This window comes from Coturnix japonica, chromosome 1 (assembly GCF_001577835.2).
Source record: "Coturnix japonica isolate 7356 chromosome 1, Coturnix japonica 2.1, whole genome shotgun sequence".
NCBI lineage: Eukaryota > Metazoa > Chordata > Aves > Galliformes > Phasianidae > Coturnix > Coturnix japonica.
In genome coordinates, this window is record NC_029516.1 from 156,365,552 (window position 1) to 156,390,021 (window position 24,470).

The following is a 24,470-nucleotide window of genomic DNA, read 5'->3' on the forward strand; positions in this document are numbered from 1 at the left end:
CTCAGACGGAAAGCATTCAGTGCACGTTTTAAGATGTCTTTCTACCCATGTAATCATTATCTTCTAGATAGCACACAGCAGACAGATAAAGGGTCAAACAGGCAAGCCATGTTACTAAACTACATTCTTTTTCACATTCTGTTTCTAAGGCAGCACATGAAGAAGCCTGTGTTGAAATCAGGAAGCAACTGCTTTTATTATCTCACAAGATCCTTCAGCACAGTGAGGTCTATAAACCCTTGGAAACAGTATGATTTGCAAGGTGTTACTGTGCATACAGTGGGATTTCTTCACTCAACCACTAAACTGCTTTAAAGCAAGGCTTTGAGATCTACAGCAGCAGACAGTGGCAATATAGCAAAATCTAAACCTAGGAGGCAACGCAACAGTTGTTTGTTTTGCTTTGCATTAAGGAAGAAAACAAAAATCCACATCACAGCAGAAACAACCTTACCTAAACTAACCTCACCTTTTCCCCTACCTTCACCTCATCTTCACCCTCAAGTCGTGCTCCAGTGGAAACAGAAAGTTTCCTGTATGTCCCAAACATAAATGAAAGGTCAGACTGTATCTTCACTGCCTACCTACAAAGCATCAGGAAATCCATCTTCACAGTCCATAAAATACCAGTGAACGCAAGAAGAAAACAAGTTTGACAACACGCACACATTGCATCAGACTTTTCTAAATGCACAACCCCGACTTGTCCTCTGAATCATCAACCCATCCTTTCTGAAGAAAACATTCAAGAACTAAGATGTTGACAAATGTATTAAGTAACATACAGAGGAATACACAAGTGAGCATAAAAAATCAGAATGCCAAGAAAAAAGCTAGAAGTTATCAATGTTTTAACTGCTATTAACAAAAAAAGTGGTCACTCACCCAGATCAATGGAAGGCAAGCACTCATTCAGCAGTACACCAATTTGTTAACATAGTGTATTATCTTAATTGAAGGCTCCAAAAACTACAGCAGCATACAGAACTAATGCCAGTATCCAATATAAGCAACAAGTAAGGATTACATCTCCCCCTTCCCCTTCCCCATTTTCAATTAGCGAAAGGTCTTGCTAGGAATATTAAGGAAAAAACAAGCCTCTATTTTTTTTATTTTGAAGTGAGAAAGGGAAGTAAAGAACTTTGAGACAAATCATTCTTGCCTTCCCTTCTGCTATCAATAGATGATAACTGGAAATGCAACACCAACATACACCCTTTTATCGAGCTTTAATGTTCAGAGTGGCACTAGAGGTACCGTAAGTGAACAGAAATTATTCCATGCAGATTACAAGTATATGCTGTTTCCATGCAGTACAACTTATTCTGAAAGGAGGAAGAATACTCAAACCTTCAGCAAATTAAAATACTGAACATACATCATCATAACTTTGAATGAAAATACAAATTGTACACATGATTTTAAGCATCCTTATTTGAAGTAATTAGAATTTGACAAGTCTTTTCCAATTAACAAATCCAATCAAAAATCATATGTAATGGCTGCTTTATTCCCATGTCTTATGAGAAATATTTATTCCTACCATTGCTGAACAAATTTTAAACATCTTTGTTTCTTTCTTTCTTTGTTTTCAGTATTTTAATTAAGATACAAATACAGTTTCAGGTCAACTTACTTATTTTAGAAAGTGACTTTGCTAGACTGTATGCTGGTCTGAACTCCAGAAATGCTTTGATAGAGTGCCTCAAGACTTCTAATTGCGACAATATTTTCACTGGAAAAAAAAAGCAGCGAATTTGTTACAAAATACTAGCTATTCTGTTGTAAAAATTAGAGGCCACATTCTTACTTGAAGTAGCTAGATAAAGTCCTGTTAACCACTGACCTTCATTAACGTAAACTCACAACACAACCTCAGTGTACAAAAGAAGAGATAATGTGTTAGTCGTCCCACACAGGGCTGACTTAGGCTGTGAAGCGAATGCCTGAGTCACTGGCATGGGGCATGGACTCAAGCAGTGCCTGGCCCTGGGAGAGACAGAAAACACATAGTTTTTCTCACCTTCCTTCCTCTAAAACCATCAACAAGCATCATTCTACGATACCATGAGCCATGTGTAAATGAAGAAGGAAAAAACCTGCGAGTGACTTGCGGAATCAAACTCCATAACCACGAAGTAGTTATAAAGCAGGTATGTTTAATGAGTGATGCGCACACACCCAGCTTTCATTTTTATACAATTACTTCCCAGTTATCACAGTTAGGAAAAGAACGTAAAGCAAGCCTATGGCATGCAAGAGGCCTCTCAGCGTCTGCATCAAATGTGAAACAGGAGTCTCAATGTATGAATTGATTGATCGACATGCCTTGCACTTTGATGTCTTTATGCATCACTGATAACTATTTTATTATTTAGTTTCTTTAAGATAGAAAATAAATACAGAAAAGAAGATGTACACGATTGTAAGACCATGAAAGCACAGAATGGCTTTGGTTGGAAGAGACTGTAAAGACCATCCAGTTCCAATCCCCCCGCCATTGACTGGTTGCCACCTACTAGCTCAGATTGCCCAGGACTGATCCAACCTGACTTTCAGTGCCTCCAGGAATGGGGCATTCACAGCTTCTCTGGGCAGCTGTGCCAGGGCCTTGCCACCTTCTGAGTGAAGAATTTCCCAAAAACACCTAAAAATCCCTTTTATTAGTTTAAAGCCATTCCTTCTTGTCCTACCAAACCATGGAAAAAGTCTGTCTCCCTCCTGTTCATAAATTCACTTTAAGTATTAGAAGGCCACAATAAGGTATCCTCACAGCCTTCTGTTTTCTGCTATCAGACTAAACTGCAAGCACATCCTAAAACTGAGACAGATTCGTGTTGAAATTAAAGGCTAAGCTGAGATGCCAGAATTAAAAGAAGGTGGAAGAGTCAAAATGATATACAATATGAGGGCTGCTGTGAAAGTAATGCCTCCTAATTTAAAATGTTGATGTCAGAGGAGGATGCTGGTGGTATGGCAGAAGAGACTGAACCTTCTCACCACTATTCTGTCACATGTTGTTGTAGTGTGACAGCTGGCAGCAGAGGGGCAGTCTGACAGAATAGCATTTGACAGGGGAGTGCAACTGAAGAAATGATGTGGAATTCCTCCACACAGAAATAGCTGCACCCATTGACATTCATCACTGCTTGCTGAACATTATGGAGACCAAACAGTATGAGTTTGCAGTAAATGAACATATACCTCTACTTGCATTCCAATACACTTTTATAGCACTAAAGACAACAGTCCAGATGACTTTAAGCTTACTTGGTTAACCTATTTTCAAAAGCAAATCAAGTGAAGCTTCTCCTATGTATACCGCTGACCTACCAAATGAAAGACTACACCCATTTTTCCATCATCTCCATCAATTGCTTATGGCAAGCAATTTGCATTACCTGGGAGTTAAGTGCCCTTGAGTGTACAGTAACAGCGCTGCAGTGGATTTCACAAATGCAGTGGCAGTAGTCCAGGCACACAAACTACATTAAAGGGCTCCTATGTGACACAGAACAATCTACGGACCATTATTACAAGTGTGATCATCTGGGAGGGTGGAAAGAACTGTGAGATAGAAGAACTGATTTTTTAAAATAAAAACCTTCCAATCACAGACTAGAGGAGAAATTCACATGGGCACAACAGAACAGGGATAGTGGAGAACAAGCACAAGGCTGTTCACAGAATCATAAGGTTGGAAAGGACCTACGACATCATCTAGTCCAACCGTCCTCCCATTACTGTAGCTACAACAAACCACTAAACCATATCTCCCATCAGTATGGCTCATAGTAAAAAAGGCTGATGTATAGGGGAGAAAAGGAAAAAAGATGCTGAAGGAAAAACAAACTAATTAAGAATCAGAAAAGATAAAAAACAAGAAGCAGCTATTGAGAAAGAGAGACTCAGCCCTATACAAAATAATATGCTTTGAGAGTCACCAGCAGACTACATCACCTCAAGAAGATCCTGTTCAGGAACTGGGAAGTGTGGGAGCCTTGGGCATGCCTGACTCACCACACTTCGGATGTGACAAGGCTTTTTTTTATTATTGTTATTATTTCTTTTTTGGACTGAGGAATAAAGTTTTATTTCTTAAGGTGCTGTATAACAATTACACCTTTGTAGAACAAGGATGTAATCCAGGTACTAAATCCCACACAAATGTCACTGCCCTATGTTATCTTTTAACACTATATTCCCATTACTTCAGCATTGCTTCAACTCAAGAGAATATGCCTTTAGTAAGTTTAGCTGTTAATAAGAAGCCTAGTAATAGTCGTATTTAAGTAATATCACTTTTTTATGTACTATATCTCCTCAAAAGTCAGTATGATTGTGCTTGTTCCAACCCCTGAAAGTTTAAAAGCAACACTTCCATCTGAAAATGGAGACGCTGTTTAAAAAAAAATAATGTATTTTTGTTCTACAAATGATTTCACTTTCAAATTGCTTCACAGAAACACCTTCAGTTTTATTAAGGATGAGCTAATATTCTGTTTTTTTCCCCTAAAACCTTTTAAATCCTCCTTGTAAAGATGGCCTCACTTCTTTGCAACAAATCCTTTGTACTAATCTGCTGCCTATTTTTAGGTGCATTTCAAAAAATTTCTTAAAAATTACAAAGAAGTACATTTTGCCACTACAATCACTGAAATCCTCCGATTGTTACCTCACTTTTTTAACATACAAGATAGGTAGACTGAACTATTAACTACAAACATTATAGGCACCAGTGCAAGTGAGGAATTCAAAGCATGCATGTGAGTATTTAGTGATGTTAATTTCTGGGTATTCAAAAAAAAAAAACCCAAAACAACAACAACCCAGCTACACTGAGTCCACATATCCTCAAACTGGGCTCCCACAGAAAATTAAATGAGAGAACCCTACAGCATTGAGAAGTATAAACCTACACTGCAGTCATTAACTGTACAGCTCCCAAGTGAAGTTAAGCAAAACAGAGTTTGAAGCTCTAGAAAAACATTTAGAAGGAATCAGTTACTAAGTATTAAAAAAACATCCCCACAAGCAAGAAACATGAAGCCAAAAAGTCTCTTTTTTTGGTTCCAACACTTTAACACTGTTGGCTAACAAAATGTAATGGTACTTTATTTCTATCTATGAAGACTGTCTTGGGTTTCAAAACAGAATAAGCTGTAACTGGAGTTAGCCAATAGGTTTCTCCAATATTGCCAAAAAGGTTTAAAAGATACTGGACCAACATTCAACATAGCATTTCCTACCTGAAAATATAGAAGGTCTTTTCTTGGAGCGCCTTGGATGTATAGGCTCTATATTCTTAATATTTCTTTGAAACTTGCCTTTAAAGTCATTTTCTAGCAAGATGTCTGGTGGTAAACTACTCCTTCTTGCTGATTTATGATGATTCTGACGAGAATTCAGTTTACTCCTAGTCCTGGAGTACAAGCTGCTGTCATCAACTGCCATTTTAGAGCATTAGCTCTTACAGCGACTGCAGTGTAAAGCCAGCTGACCATCCAAAAGGTTTCTGCCCAGTGGTTACAGAGCCAAGCAATCTCAGATGTTCTCATGGCTAGCTCAGCACTTGCCTGGGAAGTTGTGTGAGTCGATAGGCGTGTACTGCAACAGGTGTAGGGTTACCGCATCGCCCCTCCTTGCGCCACTTCCACAGCGCAGGGAGGAGACGCTGAAATCATTAGTTTGAAAGTTCTGAGGTAATTAGGAAGTTCAACAAACCTGAACCAGCAGCACACTCTGTGCAAAGGGGAAAATGCAGCTCAATAAGAGGCACTGTCCTCTGGGTTAGTATCATTTGTATTTTACAGAGTTTCTCTGATGAGCTCATTAATACTTCATTATCCTCACAAGAGAAACAGCTGTTGCTAAACTCTAAAAAGAAGGAAAAAACATCACAAAGTGTGGGAGAAAACAACAAAGCAAAGCAAACCGAAATAGTCAATTGCCCAGGACTTGCCTGGGAAAGGTACAACCTGAGCAGCATGTTTGGGTTCTTAGTTCTGCCCTTTGCCAGTGTTACATTTTAAAGACTGATAAACACAAAGCACAAATGGCCACGTTATTAGGTTTCTCTGGTTGTCTCCTCAAGAAAGAATCACGTCATTTATATTCTGCAGACAGATTCAGAGACCTGTCTGTGGGACTGATTTTTTGTACATATAACTGCTGACTACTAAACACAAACCATTCAACTGTGCACATGAAGAATGTCGTCTGTGAATTCTCCATCTAAATAAAAGCCAAGGTGCTTAGTAGAAGTTCATAAATTCTCCTTGTTTTGTTCCAGTTATCCCAATGAAACCTATTAAGCACCAAGAACACAGTCTTCCTTTAGAAAGACAAAAGGGCAAACCCCTTTTTCTGTGGAACTTTTGATTTTTATAATTATAATGGTATCATAAATGAGACTAAATTCTTTAGTAAATTAAAACTAACACATTTTTTAAACTGTAAACATTTTTCTTATTAAACAAAAGTAGTATAGCGAAATGAGTAACCAGAGTGGCAGTTTTAAACGTCAGCAACTAATGGTATGGATACTTAAGCAGATTTTATCAACTGCAGACAGAACCTTATTTCTCTGAATCATCACGAATGTGCGGAAGAACTTCTTTACAGTGAGGGTGACAGAGCACTGGAACAGGCTGCCCAGGGAGGTGGTGGAGTCTCCTTCTCTGGAGATATTCAAGACCCACCTGGACACCTACCTGTGCGATGTGGTGTAAGGAACCTGCTTTGGCAGGGGGGTTGGACTCAATGATCTCTAGAGGTCCCTTCCAACCCCTACAATTCTGTGATTCTGTGAGTCTGTGATCTGAAACACTCATCACAGAATCACGCAAAGGCCCAGGTTGGAAGGGACCTCAAGGATCATGAAGATCCAGCTCCTCCACCACAGGCAGGGCCACCAACCTCCCCATTTAATACTAGACCAGGCTGCCCAGGCCCCTATCCAGCCTGGCCTTGAACACCTCCAGGGACAGGGCTTCCACAGCCTCTCTGGGCAGCCTGTGCCAGCACCTCACCACTCTCATGGTAAAGAACATCCTCCTGAATCTTCCCCCCACTTAAAATATGCTTACTTTAATTACTTTCCCAAAGGCAGGATACATTTTCCAGTTGGTGTAACGATATAGAGATTAGATGCACCAAACACTGTTTTTGTGTGAAATTCAGTACAACCTTCATTATTGCTGACAAGGAATAAACTGCTCACCCACATGGTTCTGGAAGGGAAGAGAGGAAATGACAAATTTTTATGTGTATTTATGTATACTTATGCATATTCTTAGCTTAGCTATTCAACATTTTATTATGGTAGAAATTGAGGAAAATGCAAAAAGTCTGCTGGATTTTCTTCTTATATCTCTAGATATAGAATTGTAGTTGGCTGGAAGTTGAAATGTAATAGTCCAATCTTAGATACACTGGACCTACAATGGATTCAGAACAAGCTGATTCTTTAAACCAAACTGATTTTAAACAAGTACACACTAACTGCAAGGAAAAAACAAAATATGTTTTTTTCCAGACTTGCCAGTCATTCAGAATATCTTCAGCAGTGTTTATACGCTGAAATAAGCCTTTGAAAATCCCACTGGATTTCAAAATGGGTTAGGTGGGAATTAGGTTGTAACCAAAGGGAACTGTACGCCTAATTTGACAGGTCCTTTTTAAGAATTCCTCTAGGTTCTTGTCTTCATCACTAGGAGCTAAAACACTTCTCTCATGCTTTTCTCTTTTTTTTTTTTTTCCAGTTAATAATGAATAATAATAATAATAATAATAATAATAATAATAATAATAATAATAATAAACAAGTCAGAGAAAACATCCTTTTTTCCATCCTTTTCCCCCAACTCCACTAGATTTTTCAGCTTGGACTGAACCAACAGAAAACCATTCAGTCCACTCCTAACAGTCCAACTAAGCCAGAGCAACTCAATCAAGAGCTTTTCAATATAACAGAAAATGCTTAAATCTGAGCAAACCTAAGTATTATTTGGATTCTGTGTGCACACTGAAAAACTACAAACACTTGAATGTAGGAACTAATATTTGAGGAATGTTAAACTGAAATTTGACAGCAGCATTTAAAAAAATTCAGCATCTTCAGTAAGTGACCTAACCACCAAGATACGGGATATTCTGGAAAGAGCTCCTAACATTTCCTGCTGAAACTGCTCCAATGTGTATAAATAATTAAATATTCATTAGAAGAGTGACTTGAAACTGTCCCAGATTCTAGCCAAGTGATACAGCTGCTGCACTATACAGTCTTACTTTCTTCAGCTCAATGAATATTCATAGCAAGTTGGGCAATTCCAGCAAGAGGAATCGCTGCTGGGACACTCAAAGGTGTGACAGGGACCACACTCTTTTAGACGAGGGGAGTCTAAAAAGACTCATCGGCACATCGGCAATCTAAGAGCAGACAGCTGAAAACCCCAAACATCTCATCTCTGAGTATCCTTTTCAGGATCTATTCTAGCAGGTATACTTCAAAAACTAACTCAGATCTAATATTCAAGACAGGCAAATAGTGTGAAAACTGAAAATCACTGGAATAGGCTCCCCAGGCAGGTGGTTGAGTCACTGTCCCTGGTTGTGTTTAAGAGCCGTTTGGATGTGGTGCTCAGTGACATGATTTAGCAGAGGGTTGTTAGTTAGGGTACTATGGGTAGGCTGCAGTTAGACTTGATGATCTTTGAGGTCTTTTCCAACCCAAGTAATTCTATGATTCTACAATTCTGTTCTATCAGTAGAGACACAGGCAGCTGTAAATGGGAAGCTGAGGCTCTTAGCGGTGTCTGAATGTTGTTGGGGCTGAGTGTCCAGGTGCCATTTTCATAGTCTAACTCTTCTGGTGCTTTATGTATGTTGCTCCTGATGGAGATTTTCTTATCTTTGACAGAACGTATGAAAACGTGTCAGATTAATCCCAAACGAGACTTCTACAGAATAAGCTACAGCACAGTCCAAAAAAACAGAAGTGGGAATGCAGGAGTAAGAGGGACCCTGAAGAACAGTTTGTAAATTAAAAGATGAAGTAATGTAAGCAGAAGCTTAGAAGAAAATAAAATAAAAATAAAAATAAACAAAATAAAAAAATAAAAATAAAAAGTGAGATTAAATGCAGACAGAAAAGGGAAAAATTCTTGATGAAATTTGAGATTCTGCTCCACCAAAGCACCCAGGTTGCAGTGACAGAATCTCTCTACTACCTTCTACTTTCTGCTTAAAGACAAATGCTTTGCAATTTTAGAAATGGAAATACATCCAGAAGGAACATAAACACCACCACCAAACTGCAAGCACGATATGTGGCTATAAACTTCTTAACTATTAGGGAATTACTCACAAAGTGCCTATTACATATATCCAGGAATCCAGGAAGAAATAGAAAATCAAGTAGCCAAAATATTAAAAAAAATAAGTTAATAACTGAAAATTATAGTGGAGACTGGAGAATAGTTATGTATACATTTTCAGAAGGATACAGCGTAGTTGAAGGAATAAGACTCCACTAAGCTTTTTATCTGAAACAGTGATTAAAACAATTAAGTGTTGAGTAAAACACCGTGATTATAATATAACAGGACTAATCAACATGGTTTCTATGGGAAAAAGAAGCATTACTAATCTACTACAGTTGCTTGAGCACAGAAGATAAAAAGGACTATTTATTTATTTATGCCATCAAAGGTTTAGACAAGAGATTTCAGAAGAGTCTCTGAAAAGTAAGTAAATAATTACTGCGTCAAGTTACCAAATGATGGAAGCACTCAGATAAGGCATGGGATTTTGTAATTTGGATACACTTTTAGGGTGGCACAGGTTTGTGCACCTCCAGTTGGTTCTATGTAGTTTGGAATTCTCCTACAATTTTGAAAGCATAGTCTAATGATTTAAAAAAAAACAAAACAACAACAATAATTAATAGCTGAACTTATGATCATTAGGTTTATCCACTATGTCTGGAGGCTAAATCAGGACATCACATCTCTTCCTTACAGCATAATACCAAATTTTACACTCTGTAGTTTCTATGATTATTTCTTTTCATTAAAATCTGGTAAATGAAAGCCTACAGAAAGTGGTGTTTGACAATTGAATTGTGTTTAGACTACACTCTGAACAGATTTAAGGCTACAGAATTAGAACCATTCGGTCTAGGTCACAGAAAAGTAAGTTTTCTCACTGGATAAATTATCATTACCTTTTGGATTAACACCATGGCAGAAAATCTAGTTATATTTCATGTGCAGTTTTCCATGTATAATTATGACTACATTAGAGCTGTCACTTCTGTCTTCAGCTGTTGGAAATATTCTTGCTCATCAACAGTAGGAAAAAGAAAAGGTTTCCTACAGTGTTCTCAATGTGTCAGCCACCATACACTGGTTCTAAAAATCTGTATTGTAGAAGAAAAACTGCCACCACAATCAGTTCCCATCAGTGCAGTAAAGCAATGCCCACATCAGTGTACTTTTATTCACGCACCTTTCCACCATGCTATACGAAACAAGTTAGAATGGTACATAAATACTGTCAAGGAAGGATTATGTTGAAAGACCTGCTATGGCAAGAGAAGACCTGAGTTTTACTAACATTGAAACCAACCCAACTCAATAAAAGTAAATTAAGTCCCTTATTTCTACATTAGTGTAGATCATGGTGTCTCCTTCCTTGTCACTCCAGCACCCACTTTTTTGAGGCCATACAGCAAACCATAGAACAAATCTAAAGTTATTGTTTTCTTTATTTTTAGCCATGCTACCACAGAGAATAAGAACACAAGGCCAGGGACATGCATGTCATTTCCTCTAGTGACTGCGCCAGATAATGCCTGGTTAAAATCTTTGCAAAATTAAGGTTACAAAAGCAATACACAAGCTACTTACTGCATTTGCGTGGGTTTTACAAGTGTCAGAAATGTCTGAAGAAATCAAGTTGATACCAATCAAGCTGGGACTTCTTCAGCATCTGCTTGTCCAAAAAAGACCACTTAGCATGAGAAATCCATTCAGAAAACCTTTTGCTTCTTCTCTTTTTCTTCTGCAAAAGCACTTATCAGCTGTCTCATCCCCTATCCACGGCAGAACAATCACAGATCAGGGAGTGTATCTTTGCTATATCTTTTCAATCTCTTTTGTTTTGCTTTTCAAACAAATAAGTTAAAATGTGCAAGAATTACAGTCAAAAAGTGAAGAGCACATAGAACTGTTCAAACTCTACAGATGTTACTCAAAAGTGACTTGTTTAATTTTCTGAAATAACCTGTCTGTCTAAATGCATAGGATGTGAACTTCTGAGAGAATTCTGCTTGAATTAACCAGCTTATTCTACAGCCTAATGCTGCCATATACAAGAAGCCTAGACTTGGTAACAGTCTTAGCTTCCAAATACACTATCCCAAGTCAAGCATCAATTTCAGAAGGGTTTATAAGAGGATGAGGTTAACACAGTTGCTCTCAAAGACACCAAGGAGATCATTTTAGATTCACATTAATTTCTACCCTTGTAGCAAGCACTTGACTCATAGAACAGCGTAATTAGCACTTAGTTGCCAGGCTACATCTGACCCTAGAGCAAGCTAAATGAGAGTATGAGATGCTAGTCAGACTATGCACTGCAGCATGACATTTACTGCTTCAATTTGTGATAAACTGATATTAAATTAGAGTTGCAGAAAACAAAAATAAGCATTAAGCCCAGACAACTTCTTGCCTACTTAAAATACACTCAGTCAAAATATGAACAAGAGAACACAGCTTTTCCAGAGTTACCTTCTATGCTGTTATAGTGATTTTAATAGATTAATATTGACAAGAGATTTGGCCTAGTGTTTCAATTGCATTTTCTTTCAACTGAAAGAAGATAAGCATGCTGTTTGCTAATAATAAACAAAATCTGTGGATAATGCTGTAATTTTGTTCTAAGACAGTACCAGTCCCTTGATGCTTCATCCATAACGCATGCTTCCCACGTTAACAAGGGAAGCTGACTCATGCCACAGCCTTTCACAAGCAGAACAATTTGTATGCTATCAGACACAATAATTTCACTCACACTGATATTTCCATTACGTGATAGCTGTTACAGCCTTATTTTCAAGAGGACTCGAAAGTTGATCCTTCTCCAACTGAAAAGCAGAGCAAACCCTGGAAGCAGGAATTTTCTGGCAGGCAATGGTATAAACAGGAACAGCTTAGGAACTGAACTGGCAGAGATGGATGAAGCCCTGCAGATGGCCTCAGCGTAGTCAGGACACGCTGCTGTGCCCGAGCGACAGCCCAGGGGCTTGGTATTTTCCAAAGATCAAAGGCTGAGGGTGGAACTTCCCAGAATCTGCATGGCTGTAACACTCAATTACAAAATCACTCCCGCTCTTATTGCACTGCAATCTGTTATAGTAGGCCTATGCTCTAGATGCAATTGCATCAGAGAGACCTAAAGAGTAAAGTGAAAATTTACCTAGTAGGGTACAGCACAAGTCCTAAACAAAACAGGTCAGTTGTCTCAGTTTTTCCAGTTGCATTCTGTGTAGAAAGGGAATACTGTATACAAGCAGGCCAGAAATATGAAGGCTACACATTTCAGAGACAATTTTCTCCTTAAGACCATTCATGAGTACACAGTGATTCACTTAAATTTTGTTAGCAGCTACTAAGAGAAATAATGACAATCCATTTCTGGTTCTGTAAAGGAGTATGAAATATACAGACAAGAAAAAAACAAACAACAAAAAAAGTCAGAATACTTGGAACCTTTTAGAGAATATAGTTCTAATGAAAATTTCCCTCAGTTCTAAAGGGCTTATTCTGTTAAGTGAGGTCACTGTCCAGAATAATCCTAGAGATTTGGAAAATCCAGCTCATAAAGGATGATGAAAATTCTGCTTCTCATGGAGGGTCAAATATATGGATTATTAATAATATAGAGACTTTTAAAAATTCCAGTATTGGAATTCAACGTTGCATCTGATTCAGGGCTGGATGAGATGAAATACAGAGAGATGAGGAAGATCTGAAGCAGAAATAGTCTCTTGCTCAGGGTTCTGTACTGCTGTATTTCATGAAATTTTATTAACAAAGAAGAAAGGAAGAAGAGAGCTACAAGAAGAGGCCTTATGCTTCAGTAAAGGCTGAAACATGAGGGTATGTAATATAATGGGACAGATCTTAATTGGGTTTCATATCTTTCCTGTAAAGCTAGAGAAAACAAAGAGAAAAAAAACCAACCAACAGGGACAATGTACTAGAAAGCACTCTGAAGTACCAGACTGAAAATACAGAAAGAAAATCCTGCTGTGCAGCCCTTTACTCCTGTATATGTTTAATTTGGGGTCTTTTCCCCCCCACCACATCTGTGTATAATACCATACTAAATAATGTGGTCACTTTGCTTTCATCACATCCTTGCTTGTTATCAACTAGGACTTCACACATCATATGCTACCAAAAGGACATGAACTTGAAACCCCAGGCTGATACTCGATGTTTTATGACTGTCCACACAAACTAAAAGAAGATAACAACTATTACCAGCCTTTAATCCAGTAATAACATTTAGCTCTTCAACAGTTCTTTCCTGTTCTAAAACTAAAGACAGCTTCTGAATCCACATAATGAAACAAGACTGTTTATCCTTTACTAAGAATGAACTTCAGACCATTCAACTTCTACTTCAGTTTGGATCTAGGTGAAATTCATCTACTCATATCTTAGGAATCCAGATCACTTTCCCTCCAGCACCATGTGCATTCCAAATGAAAGCTTCCATAATCCCCCGTGTCATCCAAGCCAACAACTCCAAGAAAAAAATAGGGGAGAACCATGTTGAGTCTTGTGGGATTGTATTCCTGAAATCACTGCTAGAAAGCACTACTCTCCTGGCTCCTACTGGCCTAAGCTTCACCTGTACTCTCATGTTGGGACAAACTGTTCTCTAAATCCTCAATCATAGAGTCATAGAATCACAAGGTTGGAAAGGATCTAAAAGATCATCCAGTCCAACCGTCCTCCCATTACCGTAGCCACAACAAACCACTAAACCATATCTTGTAGCTCCTCATCCAGATGCCTTGTGAACACTGACAGGGACGGTGACTCCACCACCTCCCTGGGCAGCCATTCCAGTGCCTGACCACTCTCCGAGAGAAAAAGCTTTTCTTTATGTCTAGTCTAAACCTCTTCTGGTGCAACTTGTGGCCATTTCCTCGGGTCCTGTTTGTTGCCTGGGAGAAGAGGTCAAACCTCTCCTCATCAAAACATCCCTTCAGGAAGCTGTAGAGTGCAGAGGTCTTCCCTGAGCCTTCTCTTCTCCAGACTCAACAATCCCAGCTCCCTCAGCCGCTTCTCATAAGACTTGTGCTCCAGACCCCTCACCAGTTTTGCTGCCCTTCTCTGTACATGTTCCAGGCCTCAATGTCTTCCTGGCATTGAGGGGCCCAAAACTGAACACAATACTCAAGGTGAGGCTTTACTAGTGCTGAGTACAGGGGGGATGATAACCTGCACATCTCAGCTTGTACATCTACTTATTTTCAGAAGTGCAGTGGTTTTAGCAGCCAAGTATAGCCTCCATCTTAGTTTGTCCTTTCAGAATGTATGCAAAGATATTCCCAAAAAGATGGATTCTGTACATGCACTCAGCCAAACCTAAGAGTTCAATATTTGTATTAATAGGTATATGTATATTGTGTATATTAATGTTACACTTATTACATTTATATGGATAATAATTTCCCACTCAGGTGAGTTTCACTTCTAATTTGTTCCAATTAAGACCAAAATCGATTAAAATAAATGTTAACTATTGTAAAACTATCTAAGCATACCATCCTGAGCATAAAAGAAAACTGTTACAATTAATGAAGAAATTTCCAGGCTATAAAAATTATGAACAAGAAGAATCCATTACTCTGCAGATAAAATCAGTAACTTAAAAGTAGTTATCATAATTTGGTAAAAGTGAGCACCATCAATATATTAAAATTTTACTAGAAATTATTATAAGATCTGTAAAAAGACCAGCTGAGATCAGCTTTATCAGCACTTCATACTTCATTCAGACAGTGCGACAGTACCTCCAATATGTTTATGAACCTATATTCCCACTCTCAATCTTTTTTTCTAAGCACCTTTTAGGTACTTATGCCAAACAATCACAGTACTGCAGGTGTCACAGAATCATAGCAGCAAGCTTCAGATACATGGTCAAATAATCTCAAGTACTCAGAAATAATGAGCATGAGCCATGTCCAAACATCAAGAATTACATTTATAAATAAAGATTAAAGGGAGAACTTGGGTGTGACTCCAGACTTTTCATTTCCCTTGTGGGTGACAGAACCTTCGCAGATTAAGCAATGTGCCACAAAGCCAAGTTCTTCTCCACAACTACAAAATGAAACTCAGCCTCCAAAGCAGTTGACATCCTTATTCATCTCTGCATCTAAAGGGACGTGGGAGGCAAAGAAATCGGGCCAGGCTCTTCCTGGTGGCGCACAGTATTAGGACAAGGAGTAGTGGCCTAAAACTTGAGCATAGGAAGTCCCATCCAAACAAGTGTGATGGAATACTGAAATGGGCTGCCCAGAGAGGTTGTGGAGTCTAAGGAGATATTCCATACCCATCTGAACACCTACCTGTGAAAACTATTGTAGAGGACCTGCTTTAGGAGTGGGTTGGGCTCAATGATCCCTTGAGGTCCCTTCCAACCCTTACAGTTCTGTGATTCTGTGAAATCAGTAGCCCACCTCCCTGGACAAGAATGAGTTGTGGCTTGCCACTTCTTGTCCATTTACACCCTCATGTGTGAATAACAAAAGCAGAAGCTCCATCTAAACCCAGCTTGCAAAAGCTGCCTGGGCCGCAATGGGCAGCCAGCTAATAATATGTTATTTCTTTTGCAAAAATTGAATATTTAGAGCCATATTCTGCTGGCAACAGCATCAAACAGCAGCTTTATCATTTAAAATTTCCTCATTTAAAGCAAGATACGTGCTTAGAGCAAATTCACTTTGCCAGAAGAAGTATTTCTAGCTCACGTACAACAGCAAAGATCAGACACACAAATCCCTCCCACTGTACTCCAATCTATCAGTAAATATCTACTCCAGTAGACCTGTAGGACTGATTTGTAAACTTAGCTGTACAGTAATTAACTGCAAATACTTATTTTGCATTTGGGCACTTTTAGTAAGATTCAGTTATCTAACACTGCTATGCAGGAAGACCCCCTTTTCTGCCTACAGAAATAAATGAACACAAACATTTTAAAGTCCTTAAACATAATTCTGTCACCTCTCTAAACTGCACTTGAATTAAACAAATGTGAATTGTGCTTAGCCAAATCTGAATTCCACACTGCAAAAGAGAAAATCCTTAGGTTTCTAAAACCCCCTGCAGGAACTGAAATGCGACATCATTTCCTTCAGAAGTCCAATGTAACTGACGTCTCCCCCTGCCTCCTACCTGCAGTATTATCATATCAACAAAATGAAAGGGACATGTACATTTTCTGTGTTTTTCTGGGTTTTTTTCTTCCCCTCACACTTAAGAGATAAAAGATGTCAGGCAGTACATGAGAGAAAGTGTAAAAAATAGGAGGAAATGTGGTCACCCCCAACCACAGGAAGTGGCGGCCAACGGCAAGCAACCGCCGCTCAGCGCTGTCTGAGTAGCAGCACTGCCTGGTAGGCACCCCTGGGCTTCAACGGTACATGGAAAACTCCAAGTGCTTGAAGACTGAAAAAATAAAACTCAAAATATGAAAGAGGAACAGAATTCCCTGTGTAGACTGAATTGAATTCGGAGGGAAAAAAATGAAAAAGAATGAATCAGAGAAACGTATAAATATTTTGATGAGATTCTTTACGACAATGTAGTGGCCTGAGCTAACTACAATTTAGACTCATCTGGCAATTGTTAATTTGCAAGAATAACAGCAGATGCATTTCAAAACAGAATTAGCAGAAGAGAGTGGCTGCATTTGCATTGCAACCTGTACAGAACAGACATAAAGACAAAGTAGATCACATGTTTAACAGTTGCTCCTTTTGGGACTGTTGCTGTGTATCCCTGCTCACAGCTGTGCTGGCTGAACACTCACAAGATAAACAACATTTTATTTTTTGAATCCTGTGTACTATTGTATGCAATGAATCAGAAAAGAAAGATCACTTGCAGGGAAGAACACAAGAGTTACTTTCCTGAGCACAGGCTGCACAGTTGATCAGTTTTAAAGTGAGGTTACACAACCTTATTCTACCTAGTAACAAGGGTGAAAACAAGTGAGAAAAACACTGTTAATGTTAAACCAGGTTACTGCAGGGTTACCTTCAAGCCAGACACTCAGTGGAGCAAGCATTTATTTTAAGACACCTGTTTGCCCACTGACTGCAAGCCCTCATCAACGCCTATCACAGCTCTCCAAGAAACTCCCTTCCACTCCTTACTTTCACTGTTATCTCTGTCCAGGGTTTCAAAGCTGGGGAATTTATTTCACATAAAGTCAATTAAGAGTTCAGTTAGAAAGAAAAATCCTTGCCAAGGTAGATAAATCCTGCATCACTCCCAAAGCACAGAGTCTCTGACTGAATTCTTCTCATAATTCATTCCACAGTCCAGGAAGAGGCATGATCACTAATTCCTTCTGCCTCTTGCAAATTCAGATCCAGGTTTTTTAGCTTCCAAATTAAGAAGAGTGGCAAAATACTGAGAAAAAAGTAAGTTTCACTGTAAGTTTCACTGGTCTGCTGTAGGTGATTTAAAGACTTTGATATTAAAATGATAATACTGACATTGAACTCCTTGAGTACAGAATGTACAGCCCTGTTGTTGTATGCTCTCGTGGCTTGGACAAGCTGATTTCGGACATTTAAGAGTAGTTTCAAGAGAAGTAATGCCTGTAATAGTACAGAATATCGTAATTTGGCTTATCTCTGGGAAAGTCAGGTTGTTACCAGTCTCCAGGAGAGGTGTGGATGGAAACACATTCCTAAATGCTTCTGTAATTATACAAATATTCAAGAGAAAGTGATAATACTATAGAAACTAATTATTTAGGGGAAGGCATGTTTCAGTAAGATAAATCCTTCGATCAATTTGTGTTAGGAATTATCACTCATGGGTTTTTTTGCATTTACACTACTGTCAAGTTAGCACTATAAATGTAGCCGATAAAGCAAATATGTCTGGACAACTTTCATCTGTGGAAGTGAGAAGTGTGACAGCAGCACTCAAACTTAGTCATGGAGCTTCAGAACACTGGATATATCGTTTTTGTCTTCCTTTAGTGGAAAATTTGGGCCTTTTCTTCCAAGTCCTGATTCCAAGTGGCAGAATAACAGGGAAACGGTTCTTTCAGCACAGAGTGCAAATGTAATAAATATTTTGGGGAGGGAGGAATCTAATAGAAGGTGCTAAATAGCCTTAATAAAGGCATGGAGATATCTCTGTCTCTGCGAACTCCATTGAATAGTGCCACATTATAGTCAACTTCTGAGAGTTCCTATGTCATGATCATAGAATGGCTTGGGTTGCAAGGGACCTTAAAGATCAACTAGTTCCAATCCTCCTGGTCTTGAACACTTCCAAGGATGAGCCATACACAGTTTCTCTATTCCAGTGCCTTCATCACCCTCATAGTGAAGGTCTTCTTCCTTATATCTAATCTGAATCTCTTCTCTTACAGCTTAAAACTGTTATCCCTTGTCCTACCGTTTCAAGTCCTTGTAAAAAGTCTTTCTCCATCTTTCTTATAACCTCCCTTTAAATAATGAAAGGCTGCAATGAGGTCTCCCCAGAGTGTTCTCCAAGCTCGACAAAACCAGCCAATAATGATAAGAATATTCCACCCCAGAGATCCTGCAACTCATTCTTCTCAAAGTCTATATTCTCCTGTGAGGAGTTTTGGTTTTGGATAGAGCTAGATAGCCTTCAATCTCCAGGCAGTATATGCTGTACTTTTATTTAGAAAGCTGAAATTCCTTGCTTTCAGATTGCCTTTTTTAAGAAAAGCATTTAAATCTGATGATAAATTTACCTTGCAAATTTCTGTTCAATACATTTAAATGACTAAGCATCTTAGGCCTCACAGTATAAAGGTATTGTTTTTTCATTCAGACTTTAAAAAATTTCATAGGCATCCTTCATCTCTTGTCTGTATTTATATCTCACTGTTGAATGAAAATCCCATAGCCCCATATCCAGAACCTTAATACATGCTCTACCACTATCATTTGTAAAGGTAGAAGTTTTCTCACTTTTCCTCTAGGATCTCATTTCTATACATCCAAGGATTGCTTCTAAGCTACAGCACCATAAGGCCAGCAAAGCGAACCAAGCTATGTAGAAAAGTCCTTGGATTTGCTTCATGTTACTAGATCAAAGAATTTTGTATTTGAAACCCTACAGTGTGTTTTACTGTAGTACTTAAGTAAACAGTTGACAGATGGATCACTTCATGGATAAGAAAATGGCTGAACAGTTGCACTGACAGAGCTGTGGTCAATGGTTCTGTGTCCAGGAGGAGACTGTTGGCAAGTGGCGTTCCTCAGGGGTAAGTATTGGGACTGGCGCTATTTAATCTCTTAGTAATATCAGCGAGTTTGCCAACAACACCAAGGAATGTGGTATAGTACACCCTGGAAGGAAGGGATGCTATCCAGAGGAACCTGGACAGGTTGGAGATGTGGACCTACACAAAACTCATGAAGTTCAGCAAGGCCAAGGGCAAGCTCCTGCACATGGGTCAGGGCAATCCCAAACACAAGTACAGTCTGTGTGATGAGTGGACTGAGACCAGTCCTGAGGATAAGGACTTGATGGATGTGTGTGAAGCCTAGGAAGCCAATCTGTGTCTTGGGCTACATCAAAAGAGGGGTGGGTAGCAGGGCAAGCAAGGGAATTCCCCCTCTGCTCCACTCACATGAGGCCTCACTTGTAGTACTGCATTCAGTTCTAGGAACTCAGCACAAAACAGGCAAGGAGCTGTTGGTGTAGGTCCAGAAAGGCCATGAGGATGAAGAGAAGGCTGGAGCACCTTTCCTGTGAAGACAGGCTGAGAGAGCTGAGGCTGTTCAGTCTGGAGAAAAGGCTGCTCCAGGCAGACTTCATTTCAGGGTAGGTTTAGATTAGACATTATGAATAAATCCTTCACAATAAGAGTAGTGAGGAACTGACACATAGAAGCTGTGGATGCCCCATCCCTGCAAGTGTTCAAGGCTGGGCTGAATGGGGCCCTGGGCAACCTGGTCTATTGGGAAGTGTCCCTGTCCTGAGCAGGGGAGTTGGAGCTGGATAGGCTTTAAGGTCCCTTCCAATCTAAGCTACTCTATGAATTCACATGGCAGTCATGCCATAATATTACTTCAGCTTCTTCATTATTGACTAATACCCCACCAACTTCAGACAACTGTTAAGTAGCAGCACTGTGAAGGAGTACTTCAGTGAAATTTTTATATCACCCAGATTCTAAAAAATGATACTATAAGCTTTTAATCCTAAAGGCTTCTTACCATAACTCTCACAGAGAGCCAAAACCTACCTCAGATACAACACAGAAATGATTTGTGAGCCAGATTTTTGCAAAATACTGAATATAGTCTTTATGTCATGCAGTATAAATTAATAAAAAGTATAAAATCTATTGTCCTAGAAATATATACATATCCACATACATATATATACACATATATACACATATAAACATGCCATATCCACAAATTATCTTAACGAAGTCATAAAATTTTCAAGAAGATTAACAGGCTTGCACATCAGCTATAGAAGTACAAGAACTGTCATTCATGGTTTTCTGAGGCCTCCCCAGTAGAATTACATCCGAACAAATCAAAAAACTCCTCAGTATAGGTGTGGTATACACAAAGACGAGCAGAGAACAGGACCAGGTCTTCATATCTCATTATTTGTTCTCTCTTAATTTGTTCATGCAATTCCTAAGCTCTATGCATCACTGGTTTAATTTGGAATGACAACCATGGTCAGCCTAATCAATAAAGAGACGCACAAAGTGAATGGCTCAAATGGGTTTTATTGTATAGCTTCTAAGACAGTGATTAAGAAACTGGAAAAATTACAATAAAGTGAACTTCAAAGTAAATCTGCCTGCTTTTACACAGGTATCAAGTTGATTCCAAATTAGGAACTGAAAGCTTTCTATCTCATGTAACACTGAATAACTGAACTAATAGAATGAAATCATCCTATCAAATCTTCAAAAGGCAGGTATTTAGATTTCTGCTGCTGTTATTGTTGAAATTGTACCCAAACTGGCAATCTTGATTTGCTAGTATAGATCAGCACCCACATTAGCCCATGTAAGGCCCAGGGCATGTTTATGTAAATAGTTGGACAAAAATCCACTGTGAACGAAATCCAAACCTTTGTGCAACTTTAGCTAAATTTATTTCACTCTCTCTGGAAAGAAAGTAGGTCAGCATATATCTCAAAATAGCACATCAGCACGGAGGAAAAAAAGTAGTATTTCTTTATCTTCCGACTTTTTAGCTCATTTCTCTATAGAGGGAAAGCAGAAAGTCTTCCCTTTACTCTACTCTAGGGATGAACCAGTGAAATTTAAAAAAAAAAAATGTTTATTTTTTAACAAGGCCCCCAAATCACTCATCTACACAGGGAAAATGCTAACCACTTATATCCAAGAGCACTGAGTTAAACCATTTAAGTTTTATCTGAATATAAGCAAGGTAAAAGCCAGGAAGTTTAAAGTGTGTTTAAAATGCTGTACTGGATATGTATCACATCCTGTTCCTTGTACATCCTGTTCCTTCTATCAACAATCTATTTGGTAAAATATTTACTTTGGAATTAAGGGCACACTTAATGTGATTTTGTTGTTCATCTTGTGTTATTTTGAAGAAGTATGTGCTGTAGCAATAAGAACTGTTGCCTATTCTGTGATACCTTACATGCTTTTCCTACTCACACACAAAAATATTTTCTTTAATATAAGATGCATGTCTCCCACTATTTTTTTTACCCTTTTTCCCCCCTCGTCTTTTTAAGGAACCCGAGAGAAAAACAAGGAAGTTAAAAACTCAGCTTCCAGATATTTATAGCTACAAAGATTCTGAAGAACTCTTCTGGGTTTAATATCAACAGAACCTGTGTCATCAACTATTACAATACCTTAACATGTAAAAAATAATAAGAACAGCTATTAAGGAGAATTAGGCAACATTAAATGATGCATATCAGCCCTAAAAGCTTTACTACCTTGTTCAAGTTAATATTGACACTGCTGGCTACAACATGATAAATGATGGTGATCTGTTTCCCAGAACACTGGTATTTTTAATTAAGAAAAGATTGTATTGCCTCCCCCAAATTCCAAGTGTCAGTCCTCACTTGGCTCTCTGCATTACTTTAAAATGACTGTTTGGAAGATACTAAACATTGGTGGTATGACCTTTTGAGTTCAGTGTTTTTTATGCAACCAGCAGGAAATTCTAAAAATAGCAAAAACATACGTTTTTTAAGTTCTGCTTTAGAATAAATTAAACAAAACAAAACAAAACAAACAAACAAACAAAAAAAAAAAAACCCAAAAAAACGAAGAAGAAGTAAAAACAAGAACTCTCCTGCTCTATGCATGTATGCTTCTCCTCAATTTTTGAGCACTGAGCTTTCATTTATTTTCCCGCATCAGTCCAACCCTGTTTAAATATCATCCACCAACTTTTGAGCTGCATATTGAAGTACGAGAATTTCTGGATATACACTCAGACTCTGATAATTACAGAATTGGACTCCTCCATGCAGCCAGGCTGCAGCATGCTTAAAGTCTCTCCAAAAAGAGACCTGAGAACAACTTCCTAAATCTAGAGGATCTGCGCTTTTATTTTACACTCAATAAACCAATGTTTGCTACCAGAACTTAAGTAAAAAATGAAATCTTTCACAATTAAAGGAGTGAAGAAATGATAGAATTTCTCAAACTTCAGAAATTAAGTCCAAGCACTAAAAGAAAAACATTGACCTTGTACATCCTGTGAAGTCTCTACCTTGCATGATTTTAACCTAGCAAACAAAGAACATAATTAAGTACATTTAATTGCATTCCTGGATTACTGCCAGATAGCTTGTCCTGGTGGGTCTCAGTAGACCCTTTTCATTCTTCTAAAAGCTGAAGGCACAGAACTGACTGAGTTCAATCTAAAGCTGGACAATTGTACTCTTGAAAATATTATCAGACCAAATAAACCATAGAGCAGAATTTTCTAATGAAGCATTAAAATAAGTAAGAGGAAATAAGTTAATAGTGTTTATGAGCAGCAACAGATAAAATCACCCGTAGTATTCACTTCCTAGTGCCAGCAACTCTATTCCCCAGAATCTGTGAGAACATTTGGAAAGATAACATCAACATTTGTCAGACTTCAGTACTACTAATTTTTCTCACGTGCCACCAGTGTAATTAAAAGAAGAAAAACACTGTTCAAGGCCAGGCTGGTTGGGGCTTTGAGCAACCTGGTCTAGAGGGAGGCATCCTTGCCTATGACAGGGGGATGGAACTGGATGGTCTTAAAGGTTCCTTCCAACCCAAACCATTCTATGATGGTTTGACTATGAATTCAAGGACAGTTACAAGACACTAGCTTATATGCCAAATATGGTCTGGGAAACCTGTTGCAATGAGATATTGTTTTCACTAAGAATCCATTAGTTTAACTGCTGTACGGTTTTATCTTCTTTAACTGCTATGTCAAGGAGAAGCATTAGTCATCAGTCATTTCAAGACAAAGTACAGTAGATAAAATAGTCCAGAAATGATCAAAACTAGTTTTTTTGAGTTTGTATAACTGGAACGTATTTGGTTCCATGATTACTGTCAAAAAGTAGTCTAGGGTACGGTGCTCATTAGCCAGCTGAGAGTGCTTAACTAGATAGGGTTGTACATTTCCAGACCAGAGTCATGCATTTCATCCTGGCTCACATGGCACCGATTCCTCCTGTGACTGCAATATTTTGTATAGTTTAGGCATCTCCTTCATGCCCTCCAGTGACTGACACGTGAATTTCAGCACGTCACAATGCACACCAGGTTGAAAATGCACAGACTGCTGCTGCTGAGATTTGACTTAGAGCCTGACCACAAGTCGCACTGAACCTACACATCCAGCCCATCTCTTGCCAGCATGCAGGTACACAGCCTCTTGCAAAGAACATCTCATATGTAGGCAAGGAAAATTCCCATATCATAATGCCCATGGAGGACTAGAACAAATATCACAAACGTTCAGATCTCTGTACTCCAAAGCACAAATATATCCTTCTGCTCCTTTTTATCTGCACTGTCTTGCACTCAAAAAGAGACTATATTGAATAATAAATGACGTTACAATTGTCCCAATGTACTTAAAACTATCAGCTAAAAATCCAGAAAAGACAAAATAGAAAAATCTGCACTTAATCAAT

The 24,470-nt window shown here is 38.6% G+C and overlaps 1 protein-coding gene across 1 annotated transcript in view; it reads right to left on the reverse strand.

Annotated features, from left to right (window-relative positions):
* The window catches only part of FRY (FRY microtubule binding protein), a 164,521-nt gene extending 162,794 nt beyond the window's left edge, over positions 1–1,727 (reverse strand). Inside the window, exon 1 of the mRNA XM_032442142.1 lies at positions 1,637–1,727. The gene's annotated coding sequence lies outside the window, so the exon portion shown is untranslated. The remainder of the gene's footprint in view (positions 1–1,636) is intronic.
* Positions 1,728–24,470: the final 22,743 nt, after the last annotated feature.